The sequence below is a fragment of the Triticum dicoccoides genome, chromosome 7A (genome assembly GCF_002162155.2).
Source record: "Triticum dicoccoides isolate Atlit2015 ecotype Zavitan chromosome 7A, WEW_v2.0, whole genome shotgun sequence".
NCBI classification, from domain to species: Eukaryota; Viridiplantae; Streptophyta; class Magnoliopsida; order Poales; family Poaceae; genus Triticum; species Triticum dicoccoides.
Window position 1 is genome coordinate 548,987,611 of NC_041392.1, and position 18,887 is coordinate 549,006,497.

An 18,887-nucleotide genomic window follows, 5' to 3' on the forward strand; every position below is an offset into this window, starting at 1 on the left:
TTTTACTTCTCCTTTCTGGCTCTCGGCCGTTCTGTAAATCTTAAACTGTATCTCTTGGGGTGGCTCATCTTACCTTAATGAATGAAATTAGCACAATGTTGTTTTTCGTCAAAAAACAAACTAGTAGATAGCCAAGCTACTCACCACGTGACACGCCACGTGTGGTAAGCAATCCAAATAATTAAAAAATAAATAAATAGCCAAGCTATCCTTATGTTTCTAAATATAAGACTTTTTAAAGATACCGTAATGAACTACATACGGATGTGTATAGATATATTTTAGAGTGTAGATTCATATATTTTACTTTGTATGTAGTTTATAGTACATTCTTTAAAATGTCTTATATTTAAAAACGAAGGGAGTAGTATTTTATCAGTAATATAGTGCTAGACTTAATTAGTCTCTTGGTAAGTCCAAATAGTTTGTATGATGCGTCGAATAAAATTGTACTATACACGGAGATCATTCCTTCGCTTCATATCAACAAACGTCACAGCTGTACACGTGTTAGCCATTCGGCACCCATCCGCGAGTTTGAGCGAAAAGTTAGGGAGTACCGTGAACGTGAATTCGTAGCAGCCATGCGTACATAAAACTAGGTAATTTTCCCGCGCGTTGCTGCGGGAATATAAAGATTAATTACAGATGACTTATATATAAAGGAAAAGATCTAAATCAAAAGCTACTAATTTTAACATATAAATGTTATGTACTTGTATTTTGTGTAAATCAAGACATTCCACAATCTTTAGGAAGTAAATAAATTAAATGATTATCTATTCTACTACATATGTCCAGTGACAAAAATAAACATATTGGTATGGTTTACATGGGCTGAAAAAAAATGTAGTGTATTATGACGTGAGATGCTTGCATGTTGAGAGAATTAGTGATAATGAAATAATGTTTGCATGGGCTGAAAAATATTGTTAGTGGATGCTGACGTGGCACACTTGGTGGGCACACTTGGTGAGATGGATGGCTTGCATGTTGAGAGAATTAGAAATAGTGGGGATCAACTATTTAGGTACTATAGATAAGCTCTGACTTTGCATGCATCTCCAAGCACATCTCAAGAAGGCCGCAGGGAACAGGGACTGCAAGTGCAAAGCTAAATTGAGATAGTGGAAGTCTGACGGGATGCCGCCTCACTCCACGCCCATGCTCCTGCAGCGCGTCGCTCCGGCGCCCGCAGCCACCCCAGCCGCCACAGCCTCCGCCCAGATTCAAGCTCAGGCCAGCCCCCCTCCATCACCGCTACTCCCCCTAGGTTTCCCCTGCCTGCAGGCGTCTTTCGGTGCCTCTACAACCCCCATCTCGCCGCAGCAAGTGACTGGATCGCAAGATTTGGTTTTGCCGGAAGGGGCGCCGGCCGGATTGGGTTCCTTGTTCGTCGATGACCCCAGCCAGTTACCCCCATGGCCGTGGCAGGCGCAGGTGTAGGGCGGCCTCGCTCGGTCAGCTTCGCCATTAATGTGGAAGTGCTGGATTCCACCCCTCCGCCAGCCATTCAAGGCGCGCACCTGACTTGCCTTAAGACGACCCCTGCATGCGCCTTCAAGACCCGACGGCGTGCGGCGTGGGCGTCCCGTCGCTCGAGCCCCGAGCCGGCCGCTTCTCCCGGAGTCTGCTCTGAAGATGGCTGGCACATAGTTAAGCCGGCGTACTGGTGGAGGACACTTCCCAGCTACCAAAATTCAAGATAGAGGAGGACAGCGTCTTCTTATTCCCCTCCCGCGCGCCAGGCTTTCGTCAAGCATCGCCACCGCATTTGCCACCGCTGCCTGGACAAAGGCCACTGCAAGGCCACCTGCCGGAACCCTCTCAGATGCCGTGCTTGTCGGCCTTGCGGCCACCGTGCTCGTGACTGCTCGTCCTCGCCATCTTCCACGCCACCCTCTGCCTTGCCGACCCCAACACCGAGGTCTGCGCCGACTGCCGCCTTGCCCGCTCCGCCTCTGCTGGCTGGGGCTGCTGCAATGCCTCCATGAGTTGGCGACCCATCCCTGCGGCCGGAGGAGTGCCATGTCGTCATCACCTCCACGCCAGCAATGGAGGAAGCTGCAGCCTCCCTTGCCTCCCTGGGCGCCTTCGTGTGGCTCGGGGGCAATCGCCCGCGCGTCAACGCCGCGGAAATCAGGGACGCCATCGCCAACGAGTTCTCCATCAACCGCAACTACATCAAGGTCGTCCCGCACTACCCAGAAGACTTCTTTGTGCTCTTCACTCATCCGCATCATCGCGACCAAGTCACGGCGTCCCCGGGCCGCTTCAACCGCAACGGTCTCGACATCCATGCCGCCAACTGGAGGCCTGAAGGTAACACCGACTTGGCGGAGGCGTACTACCATGTGCATCTCTGCATCGAGAATCTGCCTCTCAATGCTTGGTGTGACGAGGTTGCTGCGCAGGTGCTTGGACCAGATACTTTCCTCCACTACTTTGATGTTGCCACCGTCAAGCGTGAAGATTCATGCTCATTCAACCTTTGGGCATGGTCTGCCAACCATTCGGCCATCCCCAAGGTTCTTCGACTGACGCTCGCCGGCAACCAAGCAGCGGGCTACAGCAGCGGCCCGAGTGCCGTGGTGGGCCGGCGCGGCCTCAAGCGGCGCATCCTGGTGCACCTTGAAATGGTGGAAGACTTCACTCCCGATGCCAATGGAGTTATCCCACGCCGCCCTCGCTCCACACATCCGTTCACCTTTCACTACGGTGTGATCGACGACGAGTCGAGGATGCAAGACCGCTCGGAGGTGGCCGGGCAGAGAAGGAATGACGACCAAGACCGCGACCGCCGCGATGACGATGACGACCGCAGACGCCGGGGCCGTGAGGATCGCTCCTCCTCCTGGCGTGCGCGCTTCTTCCGCAGCCGATCGCATGCTCCGGCCCGCCGCGAGGACGAAGACCGTCGTGGCTCCCGGGACGGCCGCCGTGATGGCTGGGGAGGTCGTCGCGACGACCGTGACGAACGCCACAGGCCTGCTGGTGCCCCTGATGCACGCAAGATCGACTGGAAGCAGGTCCAGCGCCTTCCAGATGGTGCTGTCATTCCGGCCTTAGGTAGGCGTGGCCGCCGTTGCCCTGAAGATCATGCCACGCGCTCGGCGCGCTCGAGCGGTGTGGCCAGCCCTGTCTGCGAGGACAGCCGTGGCCGTTCTCCTCCGGCCTCACCTAGGACCACCTCCTGTGATGTTGTGCAAGTCTCTTCCTCACCCGGCGATGCTTCCTGGTTTAGCTAGGTCGCCCCCTACTTTGGTGCTCAGGTGAGGCCGACAGTGGTGTGACCTGCAACGCTGCATCTGGATGCTTCCCCTCGCTCAACAATGCTAGACATCATCGAGCTGCATCCCACGCCAGCTCCAGGGCATCCCAGTGGCGTGACTACATCACCACTGATGCCAGCTGCTTCATCATCCCACGACTCGCCTACTGCTACGGAGGCGAAGCCGACCACTCCAATTTTCATCCTGATGTCCACCCCGCCAGTCAGCCCTGTTGCAACCAACTCTACTGATCTTCCCATGCAGTCCATGTTGTTTGTTCCTTGTGCTCCGCCCCTGCTGTCAGCGCCGAGCTCTACACCACCCAGGCCACCCAAGACAAGGAGGAAGACGCTCGCTGGTGTGTCGGGCCTCAACCTCAACCGCTACAGCCCGTGTCTTCAAGCAAAGAAGAGGACCACGCCAGTGGCGCAGATGACTGAGAAGCTCCTCTGTCAGCGCATGGGCATCATCAATGAAGGACAAGATGCTACTGAAGAAGCCATCAGCAAATTTGTTGCCATGTTCCAGGGACAACTTCCTGACATCATAGTTTCGGCCCTCCGGGCCCTCTTCAACCTTGACTGTGACCTTGCGAAGGCCGTGGAGGATGCACTGGTGGAGTATGGAGGTGCGGCTGGAACAAAACTACTGACCGCCAATGGAGAGGCCGCCGGCGAGGCGGCGTGACTGGGCAGCCCTGGTCCTGATGATGTAGCTTATTTCTCCATGTTAGCCAAGGCCAACTATTACTTTCTGTTTGTGTGGGTGTGTGCCTGTTTCCTGCTATCGATGAAGATAGCTGATCCTTGTAGCCCTGGCAAGGCGAAAATGTGTGTGCTTTGTAGCTGTTGCAACTACTGTTGTTATCTGCTGATGTACTACAACCGCTACAGATTATGCTACCTGATGATGTTCTATGGGGTGTGCCATATCAACCCCAGGCAGTCTCTACGTACTATGTCCCAGCTTGCTGATGCTAAATTGATGTATTCCCAGTTTCAATATGCATGATCAAAACCTGAGTATTCTGAACTGGAATGTTTGTGGATTGAATTATCCCAACCGTCGTTCAACCATCCGAGAGACCATTGCCGCCACACCTTGCCATTTAGTCTATTTGCAGGAGACCAAACTCGAGCAGATCGATCCCTTCATGGCTTCCTCTCTCGGTGGTCAGAGGCTCAAAAACTTTGCGCAACGACCTGCCATTGGTACTCGTGGTGGAATTCTGTTGCTGTGGGATGAAGACCTTGTCGATGTTAAGGACATTAGCACTGGATCTTTTTTCCTGTCTGCCACAGTCACCATTGCATGTAACAACTCTTCTTTCAAGTTCACAACCGTCTACGGGCCAACCCGAAGCAACCTCAAAGACTCTTTTTTCCAGGAGCTGATCAATGAGAAGACAACCCCTGGTACTAGATGGCTGCTTGCCGACGACTTTAATCAGATTTATCGGACAAGCGACAAAAACAGAGCTAATAGTAGCCTAAGCCGCATGACACGCTTTCGCAACACCTTCAATACTTGTCAGCTCAAAGAAATACACTTGCAGAACAGGAAATTCATGTGGAGTAATGAACAAAGCGCTCCAACGCTAAGCAAACTGGACTTTTTTTTCTGCAATGAAGAGTGGGACATCGACTTTGGCAATCATCTGCTGCATGCCCTCTCCTCGTCCCTCTCTGACCACTGCCCTCTCCTACTTGCCAATGACCAAGGGCCGCCAAAGACAAAGTGTTTCCGTTTTGAGAATTTTTGGATCAAAATGCCCGGCTTCAAGGAGATCGTGCAAGGTGCTTGGAACCAAAATGTGAACCATGTAGACCTGTACCACATGTTTTTTCACAAGTTGAAGAAGATCAGCCAAGCCCTCAGAAAATGGAGCAAGACAATCTTTGCACATTCCAAGGTGCAGCTACACATGGCACTGGAGGTCATCCTTCGCCTGGATGTGGCACAAGAGCTCATGCCTCTCAGTGTAGAGGAACGTGATATTCGTACGAGGCTCAAGAGGAAGGTTGTCACCCTGGCCATCATGGAACGTGCTCGAAAGAGGCAAAATTCGAGAATCACCAACCTCAAAGAAGGTGATGCAAACACCCGCTTCTTTCACTTGCACATCAACCACAGAAGAAGGAAGAACTTCATCCATCGTCTGAAGCACAACAACGGCTGGGTAGTTGATCATGATCACAAAAAGTCCATCATCCAAAACCACTTTGCCGAGGTCACGAAGCATGGCCTGCCATGCTGCAAGGACATCAACTGGAATAACATCCCGGTGCCTGATGGCGACCTTTCTGCGCTTGGGCTGGCCTTCACGGAGGAGGAGGTCAGGAAGGCGATTTTTGATCTACCCCGTGATAAAGCCCGAGGCCCCGACGGCTTCTCTGGAGCCTTCTTCAAGGAATGTTGGTAGATCATCAAGGATGACATCATGACTGCTGTGAGCACTTTTCAAACTTGCACACGTCCAATCTTCATTGGCTCAACTCAGCCAACATTGCTCTCATACCTAAGAAAGAGGGGGCAGAGAGCATCTTGGACTTTTGTCCAATTAGCCTCATCCACGCCATTGCGAAGATCATCACCAAGGTGTTGGCTACGCGCCTAGCTCCTCATATGAACAATCTTGTATTCCCTGCCCAAAGTGCATTCATAAAGAAAAGAAGTATCCACGACAACTTCATGTATGTCAGAAACTTGGCAAGGAAGCTCCATAGAAACCGTACACCGACCTTACTGTTCAAACTTGATATCAAGAAGGCTTTCGACTCAGTGAGATGAGATTTCCTTATGGACCTGTTGAGACACCTCGGGTTCCCGGCCAGATTTCGAGATTGGATTTCGGCACTCCTCTCCACGGCCACCTCGAGGGTTTTGATCAATGGGGTGGTGGGTGACCCCATGAATCATGGTTGTGGCCTCCGGCAAGGAGATCCGCTATCCCCGCTCCTCTTTGTCCTGGCTATCGACCCCCTGCACCACCTTCTCAACAAGGCCACCATGTAGGGGCATCTCCACCCTATTGGTGGAAGAGCACCGACCATCAGGACATCTTTATATGCAGACGATGCTGCCATCTTTGTTAGACCCACGAGGGAGGATGTCCATTTTCTTGCTTCCTCCTTGGCCGCTTTCGGAGAAGTGACCGGTCTGGTTACTAACTGTGCTAAAAGTATGGTGGCTCCCATCCGGTGTGACAACATAAATCTGGATGACATTCTGCAAGCCTTCCCGGCGGTGCGCTCCGCTTTCCCAATGCGATACCTTGGTCTTCCGCTATCGGTCAAGCGCCTAAAAAGTATTCACTTCCAACACCTCATTGACAAGGTCGCCGACAAGCTCCCCCCTTGGCTGGGAAGACACGTTGCCAGTGCTGGACGTGTGAATCTAGTCAAAGCGGTCCTCACGCCCATCGCGATTTATCACCTCACGCCTCTCGACATCCCCGTGGAGGTGTTGAATGCTATTGACAGCCTTCGGCGTGCATACCTTTGGGCGGGTACAGACAAAGTTTCAGGTGGAAAATTCAAGATTAATTGGGATCTCGTCTGCAAGCCTAAACAGTTTGGTGGCCTAGGCGTGCTCAATCTGGACAAATTCGCTAAGGTCCTCCGTCTTCGATGGCTTTGGTTTGAGTGGGTGGACAAAAGCAAGCCTTGGATAGGCATGGGATCTCCATGCATCGTAGACGACCGTATCTTTTTTGCTGCTGCTACAACGGTTACTGTTGGAAATGGGCGCACAGCAAGATTCTAGAACTCACCATGGTTAAATGGTTTGTGCCCCCGTGACTTAGCACCAAGCATCTTTGCCATTTCACGCAACAAGAATTCCTCCATCCAGCAAGCCCTTGCCAACAACAACTGGATTTCTCTCATTGACACCTCCAATGGCTTGTCGCTCGCTCATGTTCAGCAGTTTGCTAACCTCTGGGAGAAGATTTCCTTGACCTCTTTGACTGATGACGTAGAAGGTTCCATCGTTTGGAAGTTCACCAAGGATGGGGTGTACACTACTTCCTCAGCCTACAAGGCTCAGTTCGAGGGTCTCACTTCGTCGGATCTTATTCACTCGGTGTGGAAGGTTTGGGATCCCCCACGGTGCAAGTTCTTTGCGTGGCTTGTCCTTCAAAATAGGATTTGGACATCGGATCGACTAATACGTCGCGGCTGGCCAAACTGTGGTCTCCGTCCTATTTGTAAGCAATGTCAAGAGTCGGCCGCCCATCTCCTTTTCCAATGCCGCTACACCACTTGCATTTGGAATCATATTCTTTCATGGCTTGGAATGCACCACATCTCTACGGCAGCTTGGCAAACAGTGACTTCGGTGAGAGCATGGTGGAACAACAACCTTCAGATTCGCCTTGGATCCCCTAAGGCGCTCGCCTCACTGATGATGCTTATCTCATGGGAGATATGGACGGAGCGTAATGCCAGGGTCTTCAGAAACACGACCATCCCTTCCACGGTTCTTATCAGTAAGATCAAAGCGGAGGTGTCTCTTTGGGCGATGGCTGGCGTGAAGCACATGAGTGTTGTAATGCCGCGAGAGTAGACCCCTTATTGTTTTTTTCTTTTAGACGCTTTGCGGCATTTGTTTGGAACTTCCTTCTTAATCAATGAAATGGCAAATCGTTTGCCTTGTTTCAAAAAAAAGAAGGCTGCAGCAAATAAACCTGGGAAAGATTGCATGTGAGGGGTTGGGCACCTGTGTACGTGTCCTCTGCTGCACTACATTCGCGCGACCATGAGTTTCCTTGCAATTCTTACCTGGAGTGTGTAATAGCACTTCAATGGGGCGACCCATTTTATCCCTTTGGATCAATCGGACACAAAAACTGGCTCAACAGGGCGATTCAAATCCAAACGGACACAGCGTCCGCCCGCTGTCCGTTTCGTGTCTGCGCGGACCCATTTTCGTCTCAAATTTGAGAAAATTTGGGTCAAAAGCGGATACAAAGTGGGCGCTCTCTGTGCCCTCCCCGTCCACATCTGTCCGGCTGCATGTGCTGCCTGCCCCATTTGTCATCCACCCATCCGTCCCATCCCGTCTCTCTCCTTCTTTTTCTTCTCCCACCCACCCACCCACCCACCCACCCCGCTCGTCCTTCTCCGGCGCCAGTGCTCCGCCGTGGTGGGCTCGTGCTCCTCCGGCGCCCATGCCGGCCGCGCCCATCGACTCGCCTCACCCGGCCTCGCTGCTGGCCGCGCACATACTGCTGGTGTTGCTGCCATGCGCGTGCTAGCTAGCTAGCTATGCATGCATGCGTTGCTGCCCGCCGCGGGCGTGCTAGCTAGCTAGCTATCCGCCACTGGGCGTGCATGAATGCTGATGCGCGCATGTGTTGGCTAGCTAGCTAGTCGTGGCTGCCGTGCGCGTGTGCTCGCGAGCTTGCGCGGCGGGCGTGGCGAACTGCGGGCGAGGTGGCGGAGGCGAGCTTGCGGGGTGCGGAGGCGGAGCAGCCGAGCGCGCGAAGCGTGTGGGCAAGGCAGCCTAGCTCGCGCGGCGGGCGCAGCGAGCTGTGGGCGAGGCGGCGGAGCCAAGCTCACCCATCAGGTGTTCGACTAAATGCCAACGTGGAACACATAAAATGCGTCAGTATCCCGTTGGATGCAGCTGCCGACCCAAATGAAAAAGCGGACGCGGACAGGTGGACGGGCGATCCAAACAGACAAAAAGCGGACAAAGTCGGCGTCCGTTTGGGTCGCCCTGTTGGAGTTGCTCTAAAGATGGGTAGACTAATATGTTTCTTGACTTAGGTCATCTCCAACGACAACTCATAAATTTTTATCATCCGTGAACACGAATGCGAGAGGACATCATTCAATTGTAGCCGCATATTTTCACAACAACTCGAACAACCGGAGGGAATTCGCTCAAACAAGTCCGGAATTCATGTAAACACATTCGGATTTCATATAAACATACCGGATTTCATATAAACATGATGGACTTCAACGGTCCTAGGCAGAGACTCTGGAGTATAATTAATACCTAATCTAAATGTCCGCCGGCGTCCGATTCCCGTCTCTGGCTATCACCCCCGAGAAATGAAGCTTCACCGTCTCCAGTTTCGCCTCGATGCTCTCCAGCTCCACCTCTGGAGCCCCTGGAACTGAAACTGTCCGCATCGACATCGCCGCCAAGTGACTAATCGGTCGAAGATGCTGAGCCCGACAAGCTTAGCGTCAACGGGAGGGAAGGAGCAGTGGCCTTGCTGGGACCCGAGCGGCAGCGACCTATCGTGCACTACTCTTCCTTGCTAACGGGGATGCCCACGGATGTGCATGCTTCTTCATGGTCATGGCGCTGGGGCATGGCCTCGACGATGTCCTCCTCGTCGGTGTCGCCAAACAACGCCTTGCCCGCGTCATCGTCGCGCTCGTTGCCGGCAGCCACCACCCGCTGCCAGTACTGCTAGCAGGCGAGCCGGATCTCATGGGCAGAGCGGTAGGACTCGAGCAGTGCCTCTTGCTCCATCAGATCCGCCTCTAGCGCGACCGCCCTGCCGGCGGCGACCTTCTCCTCCGCCTACGGATGCTCCTGGAGGAGGTTGTGGTTGTAGTTGGCGTCGGCCAGCGCCCCCCGGAAATGCTCCTCCCGCACCATGTCCATATAATGGGCACGGGCCTCGCCGATGGTCATGGTGCAATGTACCAGCGATGGTGGAGCGGAGGAGGAGGGTGCCGCGGAGGAAGATGAGGGTGGCCCTAGCTCGTCGGAGGAGGTGTCCTCCATTTGCACGTCCTCTGGCTGCTTGCCGTCCTGCCAGTCGACAGTAATGGCAGCCATGGCTTTTTTCTGCTCCGACATAAACCCGTCCCAGAGAGCTTTGGCCGCGGAGGGATCCATGGCGGGGAGTGGTGTGGAGAGGGATGACTGTGGCTATGGCCAGAGCACCGGGCAGCGATTTATATAACACTGTTAGGCGACAATGGGACCGATGGGTGGCACCGAAGGAGACACCTCGGCAACCGCGTGCCATCAATGCGGGTGGCAGACGGACAGACGGGTAGTCATCGTGTCGTTTGACCGCGCGGCAGTCCCCTGCAAGCGGCGCGGGTGGCACTCTCTTGGCTAGCACGCCGCTTCAATGCCGGCGCCAGTGAGTGGTCGTGTTCGCTCTGTCCGGGCATGAATGCGGGCGCCGATGCTTTGGAGCAACGTTGACCGAAAACGCGCAGGAGGGGGAGTTTTTTTGGTGGGCTAGGGCAGTCAGAAATGGGCTTGGGATCCGTCTGAACTCCCACAGACCTCCCCCGCTTTTGTCTTCAGTTTGCAGGAGAAATCACGTCCGGACCACACCGCAGACTGATACAGGCCCGCGTTGGATGGCCTTCACAGTCCGGACCTGTGCGGGAGGTTTGTGAGTCAGCGTGGGAGATGCCATTACAAAGACTTGAATAGTTGAATGGTACATGCACTGCCTGTCAGAGGATCTACAGCCGTGATGGCCAAATCCGGACGGGCACTGACCGGGCACACTACATATTTTGCAACTCTGCATCCGCGTATCCCATATCCGACACCTTATATCCATACTACACATGCAATGTTGATATAATCTATGTGATCAAATGATGGACAACTAAAATCAGCTGCAAAGGAACCCAAGATCAGCTGCAAATGGAGATTAACAAACTTCGCCACATCCAAAAGATCATAGTTTGTCACCGGACAAGTTCTTAAACTTCTACAACCAAAAACAATATAAACATTGAGGAGCGGGGAGGGAATCACAACTTCCTCGTCGGGCCTTTGCCCTTCTAGTCGTCGGCGCATCTGTAGGTCTCCGTGGCTGGTTGAGGGTCTTGGTCGTCTGACGAGGAGGTGCAGTTGTCGCTGTCGTCGGAGTCGGAGTCGGAGAGGAAGATGAGCGCCTTCATCTAACGGACCACCCTGTCTTGCTCCCGCTTCAACCTGGCGACCTGAGCCTTCTTCACCACTGCCTCCTTCACCTCACATTCCGACTGCTCAATAGCAAGCCGGTTGCCTTGGAATAGTTTCACAACTCATTCCACCTGGAACACCACAGCGTAATGGTGTGTCCAAACATCGTAACCGTACTTTATTAGATATGATGCGATCTATGATGTCTCTTATTGATTTACCACTATCATTTTGGGGTTATGCATTAGAGACAATTGCATTCACGTTAAATATGGCACCATCTAAATCCGTTGAGACGACACTCTATGAAATGTGGTTTGGCAAGAAACCTAAGATGTCGTTTCTTAAAGTTTGGGGTTGCGACACTTATAAGCTCGAGCCCAAATCGGAGAAGTGCATCTTCATAAGATACCCTAAGGAAACAATTGGGTACACCTTCTACCACAAATCCGAAGGCAAGATATTTGTTGCCAAGAATGGAAACTTTCTAGAGAAAGAGTTTCTCTCAAAGGAAGTGAGTGGGAGGAAAGTAGAACTTGATGAGGTAGTTGTACCTTCTTTCAGATTGGAAAGTAGCTCATCAGAGAAATCTGTTTCCATGATGCCTACACCAACTAGAGAGGAAGCTAATGATGATGATCATGAAACTTTAGATCAAGTTATTACAGGATCTCGCAGGTCGAATCGAGCATGTTCTGCACCAGAGTGGTACGGAAACCCTGTTCTGGAAGTCATGTTACTAGACCATGACGAACCTACAAACTATGAAGAAGCTATGATGAGCCCAGATTCTGATAAATGGCTTGAGTCCATGAAATCTGAGATAAGATCCATGTATGAGAAAAAAGTGTGGACTTTGATTGACTTGCCCGATGATCGGCGAGCCATAGAGAATAAATGGATCTTCAAGAAGAAGACTAACGCTGATGGTAATGTTACTATATATCTATAAAGCTCGACTTGTCGTGAAAGGTTTTTGACAAGTTCAAGGAGTTGACTATGATGATACTTTCTCACCCGTAGCGATGCTTAAGTCCGTCCGAATCATGTTAGCAATTGTCACATTTTATGATTATGAAATCTGGCAAATGGATGTCAAATCGCATTCCTTAATGGATATCTCAAAGAAGAGTTGTATATGATGCAACCAGAAGGTTTTGTCGATCCTAAAGGTGCTAACAAAGTACGCAAGCTCCGGCGATCCATCTATGGAATGGTGCAAGCATCTCGGAGTTGGAATATATGCTTTGATGAGGTGATCAAAGCGTTTTATACAGACTTACGATGAAGCCTGTATCTACAAGAAAGTGAGTGGGAGCTCTATAGAATTTCTAGATGACATATTGTTGATTGGAAATGATGTAGAATTTCTGGATAACATAAAAGGATACTTGAATAAAAGTTTTTCAATGAAAGACCTCGGTGAAGCTGCTTATATATTGGGCATCAAAATCTATAGAGATAGATCAAGACGCTTAATAGGACTTTCATAAAGCACATACCTTGATAAGGTTTTGAAGAAGTTCAAAATGGATCAGTCAAAGAAAGAGTTCTTGTATTACAATGTGTGAAGTTGAGTCAGACTCAATGTCCGACCACTGTAGAAGATAGAGAGAGAATGAAAGTCATTCCCTATGCCTCAGCCATAGGTTCTATAAAGTATGACATGCTGTGTACCAGACCTATTGTGTACCTTGCCATGAATTTGGCAAGGGGGTACAATTGTGATCCAAGAGTAGATCACTAGACAGCATTCAAAATTTATCCTTAGTTACCTAAGAGGACGAAGGAAATGTTTCTCAGTTATGGAGGTGATAAAGAGTTCGTCGTAAAAGGTTACGTCGATGTAAGCTTTAACACTGATACAGATGACTTAGAGTCTCAATCTAGATACATATTTAAAGTAGGAGAAATTAGCTAGAGTAGCTACATGTAGAGTATTGTAGACATAGGAATTTGCAATATACATATGGATCTAAATGTGACAGACCCGTTGAGTAAACCTCTCTCACAAGCAAAACATGATCACACCATAATTACTCTTAGGGTGTTAAATCACATAGCGATGGGAACTAGATTACTGACTCTAGTAAACCCTTTGGGTGTTGGTCACATGGCAATGTGAACTATGGGTGTTAATCACATGACGATGTGAACTATTGGTGTTAAATCACATGGGATGTGAACTAGATTATTGACTCTAGTGCAAGTGGGGGACTGAAGGAAATATGCCCTAGATGCTATAATAAAGTTGTTATTTTATATTTCCTTATATCATGATAAATGTTTATTATTCATGCTAGAATTGTATTGACCGAAAACTTGATACATGTGTGGATACATAGACAAAACACCGTGTCCCTAGTAAGCCTCTACTAGACTAGCTCGTTCATCAAAGATGGTTAAGTTTCCTAACCATAGACATGTGTTGTCATTTGATGAAAGATATCACATCATTAGGAGAATGATGTGATGGACACGACCCATCCATTAGCATAACATATTGATCGTTCAGTTTCATTGCTTCGACTATGAAATTATGCAACTCCCGGATACCAGAGGAATGCCTTGTGTACTATCAAACGTCACAACATAACTGGGTGATTATGAAGATGCTCTACAGGTATCTCCGAAGGTGTCTGTTGGGTTGGCATAGATCGAGATTAGGATTTGTCACTCCGAGTATCAGAGAGGTATCTCCGGGCCCTCTCGGTAATGCAGATCATAAGAAGCCTTGCAAGAAAAGTGACTAATGAGTTAGTTGCAGGATGATGTATTACGGAACGAGTAAAGAGACTTGCCGGTAACGAGATTGAACTAGGTATGAAGATACCGACGATCGAATCTCGGGCAAGTAACATACCGATAGACAAAGGGAATAACGTATATTTTCATAACGGTTTGACCGATAAAGATCTTCGTAGAATATGTAGGAACCGATATGAGCATCCAGGTTCCGCTATTGGTTATTAACTGGAGAGGTATCTCGGTCATGTCTATATAGTTCTTGAACCCGTAGGGTCCGCACGCTTAACGTTTGATGACGATATTGTATTATATGAGTTATGTGATTTGGTGACCGAATGTTGTTTGGAGTCCTGGATGAGATCACAGACATGACGAGGAGTATCGAAATGGTTGAGAGGTAAAGATTGATATATAGGACGATGGTATTCGGACACCGAAAGTGTTCCGGAGGTACCGAGTACATATAAGGTCATTAGAAGGGGTTCCAGGCACCCCTGGCAAAGATATGGGCTTAATGAAGGAAATATGCCCTAGAGGCAATAATAAAATTGTTATTTATATTTCCTTATATCATGATAAATTTTTATTATTCATGCTAGAATTGTATTAGCCGGAAACTTAGTGCATGTGTGAACACTACAAGAAATATGTCAACTTGTGACCTTCTGTTAGTGACCCTAGAAGAATTGGTCATAGATCTATGACCATTTCAGACCAATTGGTCAAAAGTTGTTCGGGGGGCTCCAAAACCTAAACTATAACGACCATTTTGGTCAGAAAGGTCGTAATTTCCTTACACGAAATGGTCATAAAGCAGATAGCACTGGTCTGCTACCTTATTTCTAGCTGATCATGACCAATATAGATGGTCATAACCTTGTAAATTGTGGTGGGTTGCTATGACTAGGCGCCACCTCATCAGTTTTGCCTATGTGTCATGTCCATGTGGCAACTTTTGCCCTAGGTTGTGAAGCAACCTATATTTCTGTCATTCCCAAAATTCCCAAAAAAATCTCATAAATTCTTTGGGTCATATATTCATCAAATATGTAAAAATCCTTCCTTGCCTAGTTCAAAAATAATTCAACAATATTCATTTTCCTATTCTGTTCACGACGGCATTTTATGAAGGAAGTGCTATTTATATATTCTTGATTGCCCTCGGAATTTTTGGGCACTCTTTCCTATCCAAATCATTACCGCATGACAAAATTCAGCTCCACTTGCCTAGCAAATCTTCCTCGGCAAATTTCCAAAGTTTTTGTCCACCTAGAAGCATTGTGAAGGAAGTACATTTTTTATATATCCAAATGACATGAAATTTATACAGTTTCTTCATATGCCCAAATTATCACCCTCCTCCAAATTGCAGCTCATGCAAATTATCTATGTGAGCCCAGGTTCAATTTATATTTTATGGCCAAATTGGCACGTTGCAAAGCAAGTGTTATCTAGACCCCTCCTATTAACCTCAAACTCTTTGGGCACTCTTCCATACCCAAATCATTGACACATGATAATATTCAGCTCCATTTTCTTAGTCAATCTTTCTCAGGAAATTTTCAAAGTTTCTACCTCGAGAGAAGCTTTGTGAAGTAAGTACTAGCTAGGCTTACCCAAATGATCTGAAAATCTACCAAGGCATAATCATACCTATGTAACTTACCTACACCAAATTTGAGCTCATTTAATTCATCCAATTTCTCTCACTAGTTTTCCCAAGTTTCTGTCCATAGAAGAGCATTGTGAAGGAAGTACCACTTTGGCATGTCCAAATGGTATCAATTTTCTACGGTGCTTTCCAATGCCCAAATAACCATCCTCCACCAAATTTCAGCTCAATCCATTCATTATTTTGAGCCCAGCTTCAACATTCATATTTCTGTCCAGTGTGGTACTTTGCAAAGCAAGTACCACCTATGATCCTCCTTTTGATCTGAAAATTTGCGAAGACATTCTTCTTAGTAGATGATCATCCTCAGCAAAAACTCACACCCATTGGCCATGTGCATTTCCCATACCGCTAATTAAACACTTGGCCGCTAATTCATGTTTGAGCATCGATCGGTCTCCTCATGAGAATCTTATGTTGTAATTTTCTTCCTAGAACCTACCTGGGGAGTGCCCAACCCACTAGACATGCCTAGGCTGCCCAGAACACATGGCAACGCCACGGTCACGCGGTGACCACGCGTCGGGCATGCGAGTTTACGCGCTCTAGAGTTGGGGGCCTTGGCCACCGCCCAAACCTCGATGTATCGCCATCAAACCATGTATTTATGATTAAATAGGTACTTATGTAGCTATAAATGATTTTTGGAAAAAAATAAATAGTAAACTATGAGGCAGCTGCAGTTCAAATTTGACCCGCTTCCAACTGAATCGGTGGAAATTTGTCTTTTTCACGAGAGGTGGATCAAAACTTTTTGCACCCAACCATTTTGTCATTTGTGCATTAAATATGGCCTAGTATTTTAGAAAAATGATTTGGTCCAATTTTGCAACAATTATTTGGGAGGTCCTTCACAAAAAAACCTCCTTTTGGGCACTCAAAAAATGGAAAATGGTTTTTTCGTCCAAAGAAACTGAAAACTTCCTTAGGCAACATTGTTTGCCATTCCAATATGCACCCTTGTGCACAATATGAGATCATTTGAACAAACTATGCCATGGATGTGGCCATAAGATTGATCATTTGGCTTGAAAGCCATTGATCTCCACACGTAATAGCTCGTTTCTGAGAACACTTTTTAAAAATAATTGCCGTATTACAAGTTTGTTATTTTTCCTAAGAACTTGGACACATATAATGACACAACACGAAGGTTTCCCATTTTTTGATTTTTATTTTATTTTTATGCCCGTTTCAAAATGCGGTCAAAACGGTGGGAATGACCGTTCCTAACTAGTGGTTGAATCTTGGATTTTTTTGGTGTTTCAATGATTAAATAGATACTTATGTACCTAGAAATGATTTTTGGAAAAAATAAAGAGCAAACTACAAGGCAGCCAGAGTTCAAATTTCACCCGCTTCCAACTGAATCGGTGGAAATTTGTCTTTTTCACGAGAGGTGGATCAAAACTTTTTGCACCCAACCATTTTGTCATTTGTGCATTAAATATGGCCTAGTATTTTAGAAAAATGATTTGGTCCAATTTTGCAACAATTATTTGGGAGGTCCTTCACAAAAAAACCTCCTTTTGGGCACTCAAAAAATGGAAAATGGTTTTTTCGTCCAAAGAAACTGAAAACTTCCTTAGGCAACATTGTTTGCCATTCCAATATGCACCCTTGTGCACAATATGAGATCATTTGAACAAACTATGCCATGGATGTGGCCATAAGATTGATCATTTGGCTTGAAAGCCATTGATCTCCACACGTAATAGCTCGTTTCTGAGAACACTTTTTAAAAATAATTGCCGTATTACAAGTTTGTTATTTTTCCTAAGAACTTGGACACATATAATGACACAACACGAAGGTTTCCCATTTTTTTGATTTTTATTTTATTTTTATGCCCGTTTCAAAATGCGGTCAAAACGGTGGGAATGACCGTTCCTAACTAGTGGTTGAATCTTGGATTTTTTTGGTGTTTCAATGATTAAATAGATACTTATGTACCTAGAAATGATTTTTGGAAAAAATAAAGAGCAAACTACAAGGCAGCCACAGTTCAAATTTCACCCGCTTCCAACTGAATCGGCGGAAATTTGTCTTTTTCATGAGAGGTGGATCAAAACTTTTTACACCCAACCATTTGGTCAATTGTGCATTAAATATGGCCTAGTATTTTAGAAAAATGATTTGGTCCAATTTTGCAACAATTATTTGGGAGGTCCTTCACAAAAAAACCTCCTTTTGGGCACTCAAAAAATGGAAAATGGTTTTTTCGTCCAAAGAAAATGAAAACTTCCTTAGGCAACATTGTTTGCCATTCCAATATGCACCCTTGTGCACAATATGAGATCATTTGAACAAACTATGCCATGGATGTGGCCATAAGATTGATCATTTGGCTTGAAAGCCATTGATCTCAACACGTAATAGCTCGTTTCTGAGAACACTTTTTAAAAATAATTGCCGTATTACAAGTTTGTTATTTTTCCTAAGAACTTGGACACATATAATGACACAACACGAAGGTTTCCCAATTTTTTGATTTTTATTTTATTTTTTTATGCCCGTTTCAAAATGCGGTCAAAACGGCGGGAATGACCATTCCTAGCTAGTGCTTGAATCTTGGATTTTTTTGGTGTTTCTCTGATTAAATAGATAATTTTGTACCTAGAAATGATTTTTGGAAAAAATAAATAACAAACAATGAGGACGCTGCAGTTCAAATTTGACCCGTTTCCTACCGAATGAACGGAAATTTGTCTTTTTCATGAGAGGTGGATCAAAAAATTTGACACCCAATCATTTGGTCAATTGTGCATTAAGTATGTCCTAGTATTTTAGAAAATTTATTTGGTACAATTTTGCAACAAATATATGGTAGGTCCTTCACAAAAAAGTCATTTTGGGCACTCGAAAAATGATTAAAAATAGCTAGAAAGATCAGAAATGCATAGAAATTGGTCCTTATCCATAAAATGTGGTCTAAATCTAGTGAAAATTTGTGTGGTGCCATTTTGCAAAATATTTTTGATAGCTACTTCACAAAATCCCTCTATTTTTAGTACTTAGACATTTTTTTAAATCACTGGTTTTTCGAACCAATCACGACTCTTCTCACGGATTGATGACATGGCGCCCATCCATCCATCCATCCATCTCTCCATCCCACATCCATCCATCCATCTATCTACAGAAAAAAAGAAAATAAAATGAAAAAGAGATACCCCCCACCCGCAGCCCAAACCCTAGGTCAGATCCCATCGACCCCCCCATCGCACCCCTCCTCTCCTCGCAGCCGCCGCAATCCTCCTCCCTCAGATCCTCGCCGCCGCCACCTCCTCCCA